This window comes from Aegilops tauschii, chromosome 4 (genome assembly GCF_002575655.3).
Source record: "Aegilops tauschii subsp. strangulata cultivar AL8/78 chromosome 4, Aet v6.0, whole genome shotgun sequence".
Lineage (NCBI taxonomy): Eukaryota > Viridiplantae > Streptophyta > Magnoliopsida > Poales > Poaceae > Aegilops > Aegilops tauschii.
In genome coordinates, this window is record NC_053038.3 from 493,042,674 (window position 1) to 493,049,838 (window position 7,165).

Here is a 7,165-nt window from a genome sequence, read left to right on the forward strand (position 1 = left end):
GAAACTCCTTCTCTAGAAAGGATCCATTCTTAGCAACAAAGATCTTGCCTTCGGATCTATGATAGAAGGTGTACCCAACAGTTTCTTTTGGGTATCCTATGAAGACGCACTTCTCCGATTTGTGTCCGAGCTTATCAGGCTGAAGCTTTTTCACATAAGCATCGCAACCCCAAACTTTAAGAAACGACAGCTTAGGTTTCTTGCCAAACCATAGTTCATACGGTGTCGTCTCAACGGATTTAGACGGTGCCCTATTTAAAGTGAATGCAACTGTCTCTAATGCATAACCCCAAAACGATAGTGGTAAATCGGTAAGAGACATCATAGATCGCACCATATCTAATAAAGTACGGTTACGACGTCCGGACACACCATTACGTTGTGGTGTTCCAGGTGGCGTGAGTTGTGAAACTATTCCACATTGTTTTAAATGAAGGCCAAACTCGTAACTCAAATATTCGCCTCCGCGATCAGATCGTACAAACTTTATTCTCTTGTTACGATGATTCTCCACTTCACTCTGAAATTCTATGAACTTTTCAAATGTTTCAGACTTGTGTTTCATTAAGTAGATATACCCATATCTGCTCAAATCATCTGTGAAGGTCAGAAAATAACGATACCCTCCGTGAGCCTCAACACTCATTGGACCGCATACATCAGTATGTATTATTTCCAATAAGTCAGTAGCTCGCTCTATTTTCCCGGAGAACGGAGTGTTAGTCATCTTGCCCATGAGGCATGGTTCGCAAGCATCAAATGATTCATAATCAGGTGACTCCAAAAGTCCATCTACATGGAGTTTCTTCATGCGCTTTACACCAATATGACTTAAACGGTAGTGCCACAAATATGTTGCACTATCATTATCAACTTGCATCTTTTGGCATCAATATTATGAATATATGTATCACCACAATCGAGATTCAACAAAAATAGACCACACTCCAAGGGTGCATGACCATAAAAGATATTACTCATATAAATAGAACAACCATTATTCTCTGATTTAAATGAATAACCGTCTCGCATTAAACAAGATCCAAATATAATGTTCGTGCTCAACGCTGGCACCAAATAACAATTATTCAGGTCTAAAACTAATCCCGAAGGTAGATGTAGAGGTAGCGTGCCGACGGCGATCACATCGACCTTGGAACCATTCCTGACGCGCATCGTCACCTCGTCCTTAGCCAATCTTCGTTTAATCCGTAGTCCTTGTTGAAGGAAATATGCCCTAGAGGCAATAATAAAGTTATTATTTATTCCCTTATTCCATGATAAATGTTTATTATTCATGCTAGAATTGTATTAACCGGAAACTTAGTACATGTGTGAATACATAGACAAAACAAAGTGTCCCTAGTATGCCTCTACTTGACTAGCTCGTTTATCGAAGATGGTTATGTTTCCTAACCATAGACATGTGTTGTCATTTGACGAACGGGATCACATCATTAGGAGAATGATGTGATGGACAAGACCCATTCGTTAGCTTAGCATTATGATCGTTACAGTTTCATTGCTACTGCTTTCTTCATGACTTATACATGTTCCTCAGACTATGAGATTATGCAACTCCCGAATACCGGAGGAACACCTTGTGTGTTATCAAATATCACAACGTAACTGGGTGATTATAAAGATGCTCTACAGGTGTCTCCAATGGTGTTTGTTGAGTTGGCATAGATCGAGATTAGGATTTGTCACTCCGTGTATCGGAGAGGTATCTCTGGGCCCTCTCGGTAATGCACATCACTATAAGCCTTGCAAGCATTGTGACTAATGAGTTAGTTGCGGGATGATGCATTACGGAACGAGTAAAGAGACTTGCCGGTAACGAGATTGAACTAGGTATGAGGATACCGACGATCGAATCTCGGGAAAGTAACATACCGATGACAAAGGGAACAACGTATGTTGTTATGCGGTTTGACCGATAAAGATCTTCGTAGAATATGTAGGAGCCAATATGAGCATCCAGGTTCCGCTATTGGTTATTGACCGGAGATGTGTCTCGGTCATGTCTACATAGTTCTCGAACCCGTAGGGTCCGCACGCTTAACGTTCGATGACGATTTGTATTATGAGTTATGTGATTTGATGACCGAAGTTTGTTCGGAGTCCCGGATGAGATCGGGGACATGACTAGGAGTCTCGAAATGGTAGAGAGGTAAAGGTCGATATATTGGAAGGCTATATTCGGACATCGGAAAGTTCCGAGTGATTCGGACATTTTTCGGAGTACCGGAGAATTACGGGAATTCGCCGGGAGAAGTATTGGGCCTTACTGGGCCATACGTGAATAGAGGAGGCAGGCCAAAGGGAGGGAGGCGCGCGCCCCCCATGGGTCCGAACTGGACTAGGGAAAAGGGGGCGGCGCCCCCCTTGCCCTTTCCTACTCCCTCTTTCTTTCCCTCTTTCTTCTCTCCTACTCCAGAAAGGAAAAGGGGAATCCTACTAGGACTTGGGAGTCCTAGTAGGACTCCCCACACTTGGCGCACCCCCTCTAGCGCCGGCCTCCTCCTCCTACCTCCTTTATATACGTGGGCAAGGGACACCCCAAAGGCACAACAGACAATCTCTTAGCCGTGTGCGGTGCCCCCCCTCCACAGTTACACACCTCGGTCATATCGTCGTAGTGCTTAGGCGAAGCCTTGCGCCGGTAACTTCATCATCACCATCGCCACGCCGTCGTGCTGACGGAACTCTCCCTCGGCCTCAACTAGATCAAGAGTACGAGGGACGTCATCGAGCTGAACGTGTGCTGAACACGGAGGTGCAGTACGTTCGGTGCTAGGATCGGTCGGATCATGAAGACGTACGACTACATCAACCGCGTTGATAAAACTCTTCCGCTTTCGATCTACGAGGGTACGTGGACACACTCTCCCCGCTCTTTGCTATGCATCTCCTAGATAGATCTTGTGTGATCGTAGGAAATGTTTTGAAATACTGCGTTCCCCAACAGTGGCATCAGAGCCAGCTCTATGCGTAGATGTTATATGCACGAGTAGAACACAAATGAGTTGTCGGCGATAATAGTCATACTGCTTACCAGCATGTCATACTTTGATTAGGCGGTATTGTTGGATGAAGTGGCGCAGACCGACATTACGCGTATGCTTACGTGAGACTAGTTCTGCCGACGTGCTTTGCACATAGGTGGCTGGCGGGTGTCAGTTTCTCCAACTTTAGTTGAATCGAGTGTGGCTACGCCCGGTCCTTGTTGAAGGTTAAAATAGCACACTTGGCAAAAAATCGTTGTGGTTTTGATGCGTAGGTAAGAACGGTTCTTGCTAAGCCCGTAGCAGCCACGTAAAACTTGCAACAACAAATTAGAGGACGTCTAACTTGTTTTTGCAGGGCATGTTGTGATGTGATATGGTCAAGACATGATGCTAAATTTTATTGTATGAGATGATCATGTTTTGTAACAAAGTTATCGGCAACTGGCAGGAGCCATATGGTAGTCGCTTTATTGTATGAAATACAATCGCCATGTAATTGCTTTACTTTATCACTAAGCGCTAGCGATAGTCATAGAAGCAATAGTTGGCGAGACGATAACGATGCAACGATGGAGATCAAGGTGTCGTGCCGTTGACGTTGGTGATCATGACGGTGCTTTGGAGATGGAGATCAAAGGCACAAGATGATGATGGCCATATCATATCACTTATATTGATTGCATGTGATGTTTATCCTTTATGCATCTTATTTTGCTTCGTTTGGCGGTAGCATTATAAGATGATCTCTCACTAAATTTCAAGGTACAAGTGTTCTCCCTGAGTATGCACCGTTACGAAAGTTCGTCGTGCCGAGACACCACGTGATGATCGGGTGGGATAAGCTCTACGTTCACATATACAACGGGTGCAAGCCAGTTTTGCACACGTAGAATACTCGGGTTAAACTTGACGAGCCTAGCATATGCAGATATGGCCTCGGAACACTGGAGACCGAAAGGTCGACCGTGAATCATCTAGTAGATATGATCAACATAGTGATGTTCACCATTGAAAGCTACTCCATCTCTCGTGATGATTGGACATGGTTTAGTTGATTTGGATCACGTGATCATTTACATGACTTGAGAGATGTCTATCTAAGTGGGAGTTCTTAAGTAATATGATTAATTGAACTTAATTTATCATGAACTTAGTCCTGATAGTATTTGCATAACTATGTTGTAGATCAATAGCTCGCGATATAGCTCCCAGTTTATTTTGATATGTTCCTAGAGAAAAACTATGTTGGAAGACCATAGTAGCAATGATGCGGACCAGGTCCGTGATCTGAGGATTGTCCTCATTGCTGCACAAAAGTATTATGTCCTTGATGCACCGCTAGGTGACGGACCTATTGCAGGAGCAGATGCAGACGTTATGAACGTTTGGCAAGATCGGTACGATAACTACTTGATAGTTTAGTGCACCATGCTTTACGGCTTAGAACCGGGACTTCAAAAATGTTTTGAATGCCACGGAGCATATAAGATGTTCCAAGAGCTGAAATTGTTATTTTAGACTCATGCCCGAGTCGAGAGGTATGAGACCTCTGACAAGTACTTTGCCTGCAAGATGGAGGAGAATAGCTCAACCAGTGAGCATGTGCTCAGATTGTCTGAGTACTATAATCGCTTGAATCAAGTGGGAGTTAATCTTCCAGATAAGATAGTGATCGACAGAGTTCTCTAGTCACTATCACCAAGTTATTGGAACTTCGTGATGAACTATAATATGCAAGGGATGACGAAAACAATTCCCAAGCTCTTCGCGATGCTAAAGTCGGCAAAGGTAGAATCAAGAAAAGCGTCAAGTGTTGATGGTTGACAATACCACTAGTTTCAAGAAAAAGGGCAAAGGGAAGAAGGGGAATTTCAAGAAGAACGGCAAGCAAGTTGCTGCTCAAGTGAAAAACCCAAGTCTGGACCTAAGCCTGAGACTAAGTGCTTCTACTGCAAAGGGACTGGTCACTGGAAGCGGGACTGCCCCAAGTATTTGGCGGATAAGAAGGATGGCAAAGTGAACAAAGGTATATTTGATATACATGTTATTGATGTGTACTTTACTAGTGTTTATGGCAACCCCTCAGTATTTGATACTAGTTCAGTTGCTAAGATTAGTAACTCAAAACGGGAGTTGCAGAATGAACAGAGACTAGTCAAGGGTGAAGTGATGATGTGTGTTGGAAGTGGTTCTTGATATGGTCATCATCGCACACTCCCTATACTTTTGGGATTAGTGTTGAACCTAAATAAATGTTATTTGGTGCTTGCATTGAGCATGAATATGATTTGATCATGTTTATTGCAATACGGTTATTCATTTAAAGTCAGAGAATAATTGTTGTTCTGTTTACATGAATAAAACCTTCAATGGTCATACACCCAATGAAAATAGTTTGTTGGATCTCGATCATAGTGTTACACATATTCATAGTATTGAAGCCAAAAGATGCAAAGTTAATAATGATAGTGCAACTTATTTGTGGCACTTCCGTTTAGGTCATATTGGTGTAAAGCGCATGAAGAAACTCCATGCCGATGGACTTTTGGAATCACTTGATTATGAATCGTTTGATGCTTGCGAACCATGCCTCATGGGCAAGATGACTAAGACTCCGTTCTCCGCAACAATGGAGCGAGCCACTGACTTATTGGAAATAATACATACCGATGTATGCGGTCCAATGAGTGTTGAGGCTCACAACGGGTATCATTGATTTCTGAACTTCACAAATGATTTGAGCAGATATGTGTATATCTACTTGAAGAAACACAAGTATGAAACACTTGAAAAGTTCAAAGATTATCATAGTGAAGTAGAGAATCATCGTAACAAGAAAATACAGTTTCTATGATCTGATCGTAGAGGCAAATATTTGAGTTACGAGTTTGGCCTTCAATTAAAACAATGTCGAATAGTTTCACAAACTCATGCCACCTGGAACACCACAGCATAATGGTGTGTCCGAACTTCATAACCGTACTTTATTGGATATAGTGCAATCTATGATGTCTCTTACCGATTTACCACTATCGTTTTGGGGTTATGCATTAGAGACAACTGCATTCACGTTAAATAGGGCACCATCTAAATCCGTTGAGACGACACCTTATGAACTGTGGTTTGGCAAGAAGCACGAGTTGTCGTTTCTTAAAGTTTGGGGTTGCGATGCTTATGTGAAAAAGTTTCAGCATGATAAGCTCAAACCCAAATCGGAGAAGTGCGTCTTCATAGGATACCCAAAGGAGACTATTGGGTACACCTTCTATTAGTAATCCGAAGGCAAGATATTCGTTGCTAAGAATGGATCCTTTCTAGTGAAGGAGTATCTCTCGAAAGAAGTGAGTGGGAGGAAAGTAGAACTTGATGAGGTAGTTGTACCTGCACCCAAATTGGAAAGTAGTACATCACAGAAATCAGTCCCAGTGATTCCTACACCAATTAGTGAGGAAGCTAATGATGATGATCATGAAACTTCACATCAAGTTACTGATACGTCTCCGTCGTATCTATAATTTTTGATTGTTCCATGCCAATATTCTACAACTTTCATATATTTTTGGCAACTTTTTATACTATTTTTGGGGACTAACATATTGATCCAGTGCCCAGTTCCAGCTCCTGTTTGTTGCATGTTTTTGTTTCGCAGAATATCCATATCAAACGGAATCCAAACGGGATAAAAACGGACGGAGAATATTTTTGGATTGAGAATTCCGGAAGAAAAATCCACGCGAGACGGTGCCCGGGGGAGGCACGAGGCAGGGGGGCGCGCCCCACCCCCTGGGCGCGTCCCTGACCCTCGTGGCCCCCCCGTAAGGCGGTTGATGCCCTTCTTTGGCCGCTAGGAAGCTAATTTTTGGTAAAAAATCACGGCGAAGGTTTCAGTCCAATCGGAGTTACGGATCTCCATATATATACGAAATGGTGAAAGGGCGGCAGGGGGAGCGCAGAAACAGAGAGAGACAGAGAGACAGATCCAATCTCGGAGGGGCTCTCGCCCCTCCCACGTCATGGAGACCATGGACCAGAGGGGAAACCCTTCTCCCACCTAGGGAGAAGGTCAAGGAAGAAGAAGAAGGAGGGGGGCTCTCTCCCCCTCGCTTCCGGTCGTGCCGGAACGCCGCCGGGGGCCATCATCATCACCGCGATCT